We start from the raw sequence: 11,762 nt of genomic DNA on the forward strand, positions 1-11,762 counted from the left end.
GCANCAAAGGACTTTTAGCTAACTTCGTGACTGTTCTCACCACACGCACTTTGTCACCCACGGTTTACAAAGGACTTTTGCTTATAGCTAAAACCTAGCCACACGTAAAACGTCAAGGAGTTTACGGATTTACAGAGGATTCCAATCAACGCTTCTAGCTAAGCAATTTAGGAGATACAATAAGTACAATCACAAAGTTACAACTCAACTAGGACAACAACATGCTAACTTTAGAAACTGGTCCGTAGTTGCGTTCAACTTTGTCTTCAAGCTCGTGAGGATTGAGTTTCTCTGTTTTGGCAAGAAGCTTGAATGAGAAACTGAAACCTTCAAGTGATGTTCCAATATAAACTCATGTTGGTACACCTTGATTATTACATCACTTGATATGATGTGAGCACTTTAGTTTGTCAGGAATGAGTGGGCTCTGGAAACAGTGCAATGCGGCAGAAACAGTGCAGGCAGTCACTTCGTTTCCAGCTGTGTCCAACTGACTTTGTACTGCTATGAGGGAACCACAAGGGTAGCAGGTCCTTGTTTAGTTTCCTAGCTCCTGAAGCTGTAGCAGTTCACATTTGGCTGGAGTCAATTAAATGCTGTGTAATCCACGTGAGTCAGGTTCCCTATCTGGTTCTTGACATTAAGTTTGTTAGATCATCAAAACACAAGGCAAAGATATTGAAAACCTATCAATTTTTGTATCAAGTGCAATTAAATTTTCTTTCTCTTTTAGTTTAGATACAAATTTAACTTTTATTTTCGTTACTAAATTACCTACATGGGACATTTATTTTGCATTCTTAAAATATTAATTTGTTATCCAATTGTTATTTTTCTTNGAGAATTATGATGAAGCCATGCAAGATAATCACAAAGATCATTGGATCGAAGCGATGGAAGATGAGATGAAGTCACTCCATGAGAATGGCACATATGAGTTAGTGAAATTGCCGAAAGGTAAGAGAGCTTTATCTAACAAATGGATATTCAGAATAAAGCAAGATAACCATACCTCTGCACCTAGATACAAGGCGAGGTTAGTTGTTAAAGGTTTTGGCCAGAAGAAGGGAGTTGACTTTGATGAAATTTTCTCCCCTGTTGTGAAGATGTCTTCTATTCGTGTGGTTCTAGGCTTAGCCGCAAGTCTAGATTTAGAGGTTGAGCAGATGGATGTCAAGACTGCTTTTCTTCATGGTGATTTAGATGAGGAGATTTATATGGAGCAACCTGATGGTTTTGTAACTAAGGGAAAAAAAATTATGTCTGCAAATTGAAAAAGAGCTTGTATGGATTGAAACAAGCTCCAAGGCAATGGTATTTGAAGTTTGAATCTGTCATAGAAGAACAAGGGTACAAGAAAACTTCTTCAGACCACTGTGTATTCTTCCAGAAGTTCTCTGATGATGATTTTATTATTTTATTGCTTTATGTGGATGACATGCTTATTGTTGGAAAGAATAAATCCAGAATTGCAGTCCTTAAGAAGCAGTTGAGCAAATCGTTTGCGATGAAGGACTTGGGGTGAGCAAAGAAAATCTTGGGCATTCAAATCCACCGACACAGAGATAGAAATGAGTTATTTCTGTCCCAAAAGCAATACATTGAGAAGGTACTCAAGAGGTTCAATATGACAGATGCAAAAGTGGTTAGTACTCCTCTTGCTAAACACTTCAAATTGAGTATTAGTCAGAGTCCATCTACTGATGAAGAGAAAAAGGAGATGTCTCGTATTCCTTACTCTTCTACCGTTGGTAGCTTGATGTATGCTATGGTTTGCACTAGACCAGATATTGCACATGCCGTTGGCACTGTTAGCAGATTCATTTCCAATCCTGGAAAAGAACATTGGGATGCAGTAAAATGGATATTAAGGTATTTAAAAGGTACTGCAGATTTGAAGCTGTGCTTTGGCAATGGCAAGCCTGAACTTGTTTGTTACACAGACTCTGATTTAGGAGGCAATCTTGATAATTCAAGATCCACTTCCAGTTATTTGATCACTTTTGCAGGGGGAGCTGTTTCTTGGCAATCTAGACTACAGAAGTGCATAGCTCTATCCACCACAGAAGCCGAATATATTGCTGTCACAGAAGGTGCCAAAGAACTACTATGGATGAAGGAGTTTATTAATGATCTTGGCTTTGAGCAGCCACGGTACATCTTATTTTGTGATAATCAGAGTGCTATCTGATTATTATTTGGTGAGAAAGATACACACTGTCTCACCAAGCACTCCACTTTTCATTCTAAGACCAAACATATAAATAGAAAGTATCATTGGATAAGAATGTCCGTGGAAGAGAAATTATTTGAGGTTGAGAAGATACACACTGATGAAAATCCTTCGGATATGCTGACAAAGGCGGTGGTTGCAGATAAACATGAATTTTGTAGAAAATTGGCAGGCATGAAGCCTGTCAATAGTTCCTCTACTTGAAGACACGTTTGGCCCCTTGGCTGGAGGGGGAGTTTGTGGGCACATGCCCATGTTGTCCAGCAAAAGGCCCAATGGCCTAATCCTATTCTCTTTTGGTTTCCAATCCTATTTGGAATTGGATTCGGTTTATTCCTATTTTGAGTGGGTTTTGGCTTTAAGAGAAAGCACCACTCATGATCTATAAATAGGACAACCTTGGAGAATTATTCTATGCTCATTGATACAAGTCTTTGAAAGACTTAAGCACATAAGAGTGGGTTTTGAGAGAGCTTTCATCAAGAGAGAAGAGAGAAAAAAAGTATTTGTTTTGCTGCAGATTTTTATTCCGACCAGCCAACTTCAAATCACGTTTTCCGATTCGTTAACCGTTGGATCGAGCTGAAATTTTGACTGAGTGTTCGTAACATCTTCTCTTGGATTTGAACGGTGGAGATCGGATTTGGAGGCTCGTAGCATCTGATTTTGAGCCTCGAACAGCAGCTTCGTTTTGTGGATTATACTCTTTCTTCAATTGATTAGTTGTTGCTCTTGTTGCTATTGTTGCTCCGTGTTTGGCCCTTGTTGTGTAGCCAATTTGGAGAACTTTTGTAACCCTCTTACTGTTATGGTGGAGTTTTTTGGATCTTTGTGATCCCGTGGTTTTTACCTTCGATTTGAAGGGTTTTCCACGTTAAAATTTGGTGTTCTTTATCTTCTTTATTTTCGGATTTGCCTCTTCCTCGACATAACAAGTGGTATCAGAGCCAGCTTCGAGCAAGGTTCAAGACAGGTTCATCTTGGCGGGTTCAGTTCTAGCCGCGACATATTTGACGATAATCGTGATTTTTATTTGAGAAATTTGACCGGTGTGCTACGCGCGTTGAGACAAACTTTGTGGTGGAGATTTGGAGATGTGACCTATTGAAGGCTATGTGAAGAAGGTGGATCAAGTTTATTTTGTCAGAAAATTCAGGCCAAGGGGGAGAATTGTTAGGTGTTTGCCATTATTTTCTTACCATATTTGGTTTTCCTATCTCGTGAAGGAAAAGGGCAATATAATTACCTTTGGATTTTCCTTCTTGTAGAAGGAAATTACAAATCTCCTATATTTGGCTAGTCCTTTTTCTTGTAGGAAAAGGTTTGGACTTCTATAAATTGAGGATCCTTCTTTCACATTCAGTAGCATCCACAATGTAGCCATAGGGGGCTTGAGAGTCTTGTTTAGGGGGAGAAATTTACGGGACAAGTGTTAGTGTGTCACTTGTGTTTGCCTCTTCGTGAGGTTGTTCTCTCGATGTTTTGTACTCTCTTTTATTATAGTGGATTGCTCATCTCCGCCGTGGACGTAGGTCAGTTGACCGAACCACGTTAAATGTTTGTGTCTCTTTTGGTAGATTTCTCCTTTGTTGTTGGATTTATCGTCGCTCAAGGTTTGCTATGCTTGCTTCCGCATGACACCTGATTTTTTCGATCCTAACACAGAGGAGGGGCCAAGATTTGAAGCTTAGGGGTTCAGAATTTTAGTCGATTTAAGTTAATGGGGTTCTAAATTAATAATTTGTACATATTCAGTGAATTTTCTAAGACAAATACATAATCTGAACTAAAATAACCGAGTTCAGTCGAAACTGTAACTTATACATTGGTTTCGCCTCTAAGAAGGGAAGGGGGTAAAGATAAAAGGGATACTACGCCTACATATGGGGTTTGATGAGCATGAGCATGGACGATCCAAAGAGNCAGTTAGGTAGGTTGGGGGGGGGGGGGGTGGAGAGAGTGAGCAAGGAAACATGGAGACTTGGGGGAAGAAGAGTGAGGAGACTAGCATAAAAAATATTTTCTACTCTCTAATCAAACACTAGAAAATATTTTCCACTCACCAACCAAACAAGGAAAATAAGTGATAAAACCACTCATTTTCCATGAAAACATTTTCTAGGAAAAGATTTTATATGGAAAAGATTTTCCTTCGTACCAAACACACCCTAAGAGAATCAATAATTTCATTTAAGCTCATATAAGAGAAGGTTTTTGTAAAAACATAAAGGGATTTTAACTATTAATTTTGCAAGAAAATGCAATATCTCGTTGATAAAGTGGGTCGGATCATCCGGGTAACCGTAGCCACGCCAAAATGCAAAGGTTAGATAACCAACAACTGCAACGTTCTATCCATTTTTGAAATCTTTGAAACGGCGGTGAAATTTCTCTTGTGGACATTCTTCACCGTCTCTCTCTCAAAGCACCGAAGAAATGGTAAGTCTTTTCAGATTTCTTCACTTCTTATGTGATTGTTTGATCAATTTTCTTACTAGTACTAATTAATAGACCAAGAAAAATAAACTTGCTCTTATCCTAAGTACTAGATGGTGTGTGCCCATATGCCCGACATTGTAAAGAGATCTCAGAAGTTCAATTTTGTAGAGCAGAACAGTTCAGAAGCTGATTTTTACAGCAAAACAAATTAGAAAGCAACTCCCTTTCTCCCCTCCAAGTGCAGACATACATACATTGGTACACTCCTTCATATTCTTTATTTTCTCATATAATTTGGCTGAAGAAAAAAAAAAGAAAGGAAAAAAAATCTCAGATTTAGCTACCATCGCAGCATAAGTAATATCCCGTCTTTAGCTTGGGAAACTTGATGCACGTTCATGATTCCTGTTGTGTTCTTTCTGGCATGCAATGTCAACCGGAAATGCTTATGGTAGGTTGTTTCTGCAAAATGGTTTGGATCTCCCACTTGCATCATTGTTCAAATTCATATGAGATTCAGTTCTAATAGGCACAAATGAGCATTCTGGTATTCTTAATTAAAGAAATGAGCATTTGACAAATTGTTAGATGCATTAGTTAGCAGTACAAGACAGTCCACTTACTGAAGGGCAAAAGTATTTGTGTGAAATTTCTAACTGATAACTATTGATTTCCTAACTACAATCTGAATGAAAAATCAAAAGGTGTCAAATATGAAATTTTGATATACATAAACTTAAGATCCAGACAGTACAAAATTCTCATGCTTTCTTGTAAAGGCTTTGGTAAGATCAAATTAAGCACTGTAAAAAAACTACTGAAAGTGGAATCCAATGCCACTAACAAAAGTGTCAAAACCCAAATCATTAACAAAATAATTCTTATTACAGTTTACAAGCAACATACAGCTATCCAAGTTGAGAAGAATAATTAAAGCTGAATCCGGTGTCGAGATATTATCCAATTATTAACCAAATGCCTTAAAAGTTAAAACTGAAGAATAATTGTTCCATCTTTGTTTTCTCTTGCTTCCATGTAAATCTATGATATATAAAGCCTTGGAAGATAGTTCAACAATGTAAAGAAAATCTGAACTTAGAAAAAAGAACACAGGTGAAATAGAAGCAAAAAAGCAAAATCTGCGCAACTAAAGGAATAACCAATCCTGTAAAAGTGACAATATTAAATTTTTCATTAGTTCCTCTAAGTCCCCGTACATCTTAAAAGAAATTGTGCAGCAAAATCCAACTCCGACATTACTTGCTTTCCTTAAATTGGAAAAGGAAAAAAAAAATAAAAGAGTTGGTCATCAAATGAGGCTACAACATGATTTTAGATGTGAAAATGAACAGTACTTTAAAATACTTACTGCAGGAATATCAATGGTTGTTAGAGCAATCTCCTTAAGTCTTGTTGGGCACATGCCCATATTGTCCAGCCAAAGGCCCAATGGCCTAATCCTATTCTCTTTTGGTTTTCAATCCTATTTGGAATTGGATTCGGTTTATTCCTATTTTGAGTGGGTTTTTGCTTTAAGAGAAAGCACCACTCATGATCTATAAATAGGACAACCTTGGAGAATTATTCTATGCTCATTGATACAAGTCTTTGAAAGACTTAAGTACATAAGAGTGGTTTTTGAGAGAGTTTTCGTCAAGAGAGAAGAGAGAAGAAAAATATTTGTTTTGCTGCAGATTTTTATTCCGACCAGCCAACATTCAAATCACGTTTTCCGATTCATTAACCGTTGGATCGGGCTGAAATTTTGACTGAGTGTCTTGGTCTTGGATTTGAACGGTGGAGATCGGATTTGGAGGCTCGTAACATCTAATTTCGAGCCTCGAACAGCAGCTTCGTTTTGTGGATTATACTCTTTCTTTAATTGATTAGTTGTTGCTCTTGTTGCTATTGTTGCTCCATGTTTGGCCCTTGTAGTGTAGCCAATTTGGAGAACTTTTGTAACCCTCTTATTGTTATAGTGAAGTTTTTTGGATCTTTGTGATCCCGTGGTTTTTACCTTCGATTTGAAGGGTTTTCCACGTTAAAATTTGGTATTCTTTATCTTCTTTATTTTCGGATTTGCCTCTTCCTCGACATAACAGTGGTATCAGAGCCTTGGTTATTTATCTGGGTTATTACGGAATGGAGGCGAATATGAGCAAGATGGTATGTTTAAATGGGAGAAATTATAATGTTTGGAGAAGCAAGATGAAAGACTTGTTGTTCGTGAAGAAGATGCATCTACCCGTTTTTCAGCTCATAAACCCGAGAGTATATCCGATGAAGATTGGGATTTCGAGCACCAACAAGTATGTGGATATATACGACAATGGGTTGAAGATAATGTTCGCAACCATATTGTGAACGAGATACATGCGAGATCATTGTGGGAAAAGCTAGAGACTCTTTATGCTTCAAAAACCGGGAACAACAAATTGTTTCTGCTAAAGCAATTGATGACCTTTAAATACAAGGAAGGCAGCCCTATCCTTGATCACATAAATGATTTTCAGGGCGTCCTTGATCAGCTATCTGGAATGGGGGTTAATTTTTGATGATGAGATACAAGGACTTTGGCTTCTTAATACTCTGACAGACTCTTGGGAAACTCTTCGTGTTTCTTTGACAAATTCAGCTCCTGGAGGTAAGGTGACCATGGAATATGCCAAGAGTGGTGTGTTGAACGAGGAAGTAAGGAGAAAATCGCAGGGTTCATCCTCACAAGCAGATATCTTGGTTACAGAAGACCGGGAGAGAGATAGAACAAGAGGCTCAAGGAATAGAGGTAAAAGTAGAAGTAAGTCAAGGTCCAAATACTATAATGTTACATGCAACCACTGTGGCAAGAAAGGACACATCAAAAGGTTTTGCCGCAAGTTGAATCAAGACACTAGAGAAGGAAAGAAAGTTGAAAATAACGAGAACAATTTTGCTGCTATTGTTCAAGATGACCTTCTTTTTGCTTATGATGAAAACGTCATCAATTTGGTATCCCATGAGACGAGCTGGATAGTAGATTCTGGAGCTACCTCACATGTCACACCAAGAAAAGATTTTTTCTCATCTTATACTCATGTTGATTCTGGAGTGTTAAAGATGGGCAATGCCAGTGAAGTTAAGGTGTTTGGTGTTGGCACAGTTTGTTTGAAAACTAATAATGGTTCAACGTTAGNGCAGAATGCTGAGGATTTTCCTCACTCGCTTGTTTCTAGGAATAGTTTCACCAAGTGAGTGTAACTCATTTATGATGGAAGTGAATCTTGTGTGCATATCTTGAATGGATTCATCATCCCTCATTTTGAAGAGTTCATACTCGGTAGTGATCATATCAATCTTAGACTGTTTTACTTGTGTGGTTCCCTCATGAGCTGTTTGCAAAGCTTCCCATATCTCCTTGGCAGTATCGCAGGTGGAGATTCTATTGTACTCTTCAGGTCCTATTCCACATACTAGAATTTTCTTGGCACGAAAATTCTTCTCCATAGCTTTCTTGTCTGCTTTAGTGTACTCCTTACTGCTTTTTGCCATTGAGAATGGAAGTTCTTCCAGTACCTTGGTTGGAACATAAGGACCATCGCAAATGATATCCCATAACTCAAAATCCTCAGCCATGATAAAATCATGCATTCTTGTTTTCCACCACCCATAGTATTGTCCATTGAACTTAGGTGGTCGGTCTGTAGATTGACCTTCTTCAAAATTTGGTGGAGCAGCCATGAGGATCCTTCCTAGGTGTTAGCCTGATAGGAGGAACCCGCTCTGATACTAATTGTTAGTTTGTGTGAGTCCACCAACCAGTAGATTACCTGGTCCTTTACAAGGTTCTGCTGAGAATGCTAATAAAACTGTAAGTAAATAAGGCAGAGGATTTTTACGTGGATAAATCCCACACAAGGGGATCAAAAAATCACGACCTACACCTGTAGGCTTTTAACTTCACTAACTTGCAATCTCACTATTACAAGCCACTTTGCAATAACCCTATTACAAAGACTTCAGCTAACTTGTGATGCTTTCACCACAAGCCACTTTATAACTCTCCTAGTAACAAAGGCTTTAACTAACTTGTAATGTTCTCACCACAAGCCACTTTGTCACCCTACGGTTACAAAGGCTTTTGCTTATGACTAAACCTAGCCACAACGTAAACTGAAGGAGTTTACAGATTTAGAAAGGATTCCTAATCAACGCTTCTAGCTAAGCAATTTAGGAGATACAATAATTACAATCACAAAGTTACAACTCAACTAGGACAACAACATGTTAATTTTAGGAACTAGTCCGTAGTTGTATTCAACTTTGTTCTTCAAGCTCGTGCGGATTGATTTCTCTGTTTTGGCAAGAAGCTTGAATGAGAAACTGAAACCTTCAAGTGATGTTCCAATATAAACTCATGTTGGTACACCTTGATTATTACATCACTTGATATGATGTGAGCACTTTAGTTTGTCAGGAATGAGTGGGCTCTGGAAACAGTGCAATGCGGCAGAAACAGTGCAGGCAGTCACTTCGTTTCCAGCTGTGTCCAACTGACTTTGTACTGCTATGAGGGAACCACAAGGGTAGCAGGTCCTTGTTTAGTTTCCTAGCTCCTGAAGCTGTAGCAGTTCACATTTGGCTGGAGTCAATTAAATGCTGTGTAATCCACGTGAGTCAGGTTCCCTATCTGGTTCTTGACATTAAGTTTGTTAGATCATCAAAACACAAGGCAAAGATATTGAAAACCTATCAATTTTTGTATCAAGTGCAATTAAATTTTCTTTCTCTTTTAGTTTAGATACAAATTTAACTTTTATTTTCGTTACTAAATTACCTACATGGGACATTTATTTTGCATTCTTAAAATATTAATTTGTTATCCAATTGTTATTTTTCTTTATCTAGTTAAACTTTAATTTTCTCGTCCTATACATAGCTTGAGCATTTTAACCCTAATTTTAATCTAATCTCAAGTTCAAATCATCTTTCCATTCTATTTATAATATTAAATATTAAATATTTTTTAATTTTTAATTATTTCTATTACGTTACCTAATATATAATATTTAATAGTTTCATGTAACTTTCCTCTTTATTTAATATCATTATACATTTATATTCTTTAATATAATATACATCAATATGTGATTTTTTTAATCATGATATAAATATTTATTTTATTTTAAATTAATACTCGAAATTATTAAATTTTTTAATAATATTTTTAAGTACTACATAGTATTTTTAAATATTTTGATTTAGTTATTTATAATTAATTAATTAAGAAATAAGTTATATGTGGCTTTTTCTAGTTATACCATATGGTTGAATTAGTTATTAGTTAATAGTTGTTTAGTTAATAGTTACATGTGGGTAATTTTAAGGCTGCCACTTGGCTTAAGGAGAGGAATTTTTTATCTTCTTTTAATAATAGATAGGGATATAGTAAATTTTCTAATATTTTGATTTAGTTATGTATTATTAACTAATTAAGAAATAAGTTATGTGTGGCTTTTTTTAGTTCATATGGCTGAGTTAGTTATCAGTTAATAGTTATTTATTTAATAGTTATATGTGGCTAATTTTAAGGCTGCCACTTGGCTTAAGGAGAGAATTTTTTCCTATCCTTTAAATAATAGATATATATTGACAGAATTCAACTGAGTTAATATTACATTAAACTCATTGATATGTTCCGTAACAGATCCACCTTCTGTCATTTTTAAGTTGAACAATCGACGCATCAAATAGACTTTATTTGAAGCGGATGGTTTCTCGTACGTATTTATCTGCATTAAATATCATACTAAATAAATTGGTCAAATATTGATTACGGGAATGTAAATGTAACAAAAGTTTGGACCACCAAAGGATGTGGTGTAGTGGATGAGACTATTCTTCCCTTAACCAGAGGTCTCGGGTTCGAGCCCTGGGTATGAAAAAATCCTTGGTAGGGAGCGTTTCCCCCGGAATGGGGCCTTACACGGCATGAATTCAGATATAGTCGGGCTCCAATGAGGACACCGAACACCGGGTGGGAAACCAAAAACAAAGAACAAAAGTTTGGGAGTATAAACACATCGTACAAACGAAGATTGACTATTCATTACGTAATAGTTGGACTAACTTACGATGCCCAAAGTATGAAATTAAGAAAAGTACTACGTACATACGATTATGATGGCGTTGCACGTGAAAATTGGACTTGAAGTACCTTTAACATTGATAAACAAAAAGTAGAATTAATTGTGATAAAATATTTAATTTTTTCTTTACAAATTTCAATACTCAAGTTTAAGGACTCCAGTAATGACAATGCGATAACAATATCGAGTAATTAAAGCATTTTTTCCTCCTTTGAATGTGAAGGGGGAGGAATTAAGGGTGTGTTTGGTACGAAGGAAATCATTTTTCGAAAAATATTTTTCAATTTTTCCATGTTTGGTTGGTTTAAATGTTTTGTAAAATATTTTCCTCGCTAACTCATTTTCCTCCAATTGGAGGAAAATGTTTTCCCTATCAAGAAAAGGGAAAACATTTTTCAAAACTCTTTTTCAACCTTCCATACCCCATTCCCCATCTCCACCAACCTACTCCACACTCCCACCTACCCACCTCCACCCCACCCCTACCCCCCTTTCTAAATAAAAATATAGTACTTTTTTTTCATATTACAGATATAATTTTTATTTTCATTTTAATAAATGAGTATTTTCTTTTCATGATATAAAAAAGTAATTTTTTTATTTAACAAAAAAAGTATTTTCTTTTCATGTATTTTCTTTCGTTTCAACAAAAATGTATTTTCTTTTCATGATGTAGAAAAAATATTTCTTTCATTTTTAACAAAATGAGTATTTTCTTTTCATGATATAGAAAAAGTATTTTCTTTTATTTTAATGAAATGAGTACTTTATTTTCGTGTTGTAGAAAGAGTACCTTCTTTTTCAACCTAAGAGTATTTTCTTTTTAATTATGGAGCGCAAATTTCATTATTATTTTTGTGTAAAAAAGTAAAGCAGCACATTAGTTCATTTGGGTTTGTGCGAATTTTTAGAAAAATAATTAAATTTTTGAAGAAAATAAAGTTCTAAAACATTAGGATTTGGGG

General features: G+C 36.1%; 1 long non-coding RNA gene across 1 annotated transcript in view; it reads right to left on the reverse strand.

Annotated features, from left to right (window-relative positions):
* Positions 1-4,849: 4,849 nt before the first annotated feature.
* Positions 4,850-11,762, reverse strand: part of LOC109212654 — a 14,516-nt gene continuing 7,603 nt past the window's right edge. Inside the window, exon 5 of the long non-coding RNA XR_002065897.1 lies at positions 4,850-5,134. This is a non-coding gene — a long non-coding RNA (uncharacterized LOC109212654). The remainder of the gene's footprint in view (positions 5,135-11,762) is intronic.

This window comes from Nicotiana attenuata, unplaced genomic scaffold, assembly GCF_001879085.1.
Source record: "Nicotiana attenuata strain UT unplaced genomic scaffold, NIATTr2, whole genome shotgun sequence".
Taxonomy (NCBI): domain Eukaryota; kingdom Viridiplantae; phylum Streptophyta; class Magnoliopsida; order Solanales; family Solanaceae; genus Nicotiana; species Nicotiana attenuata.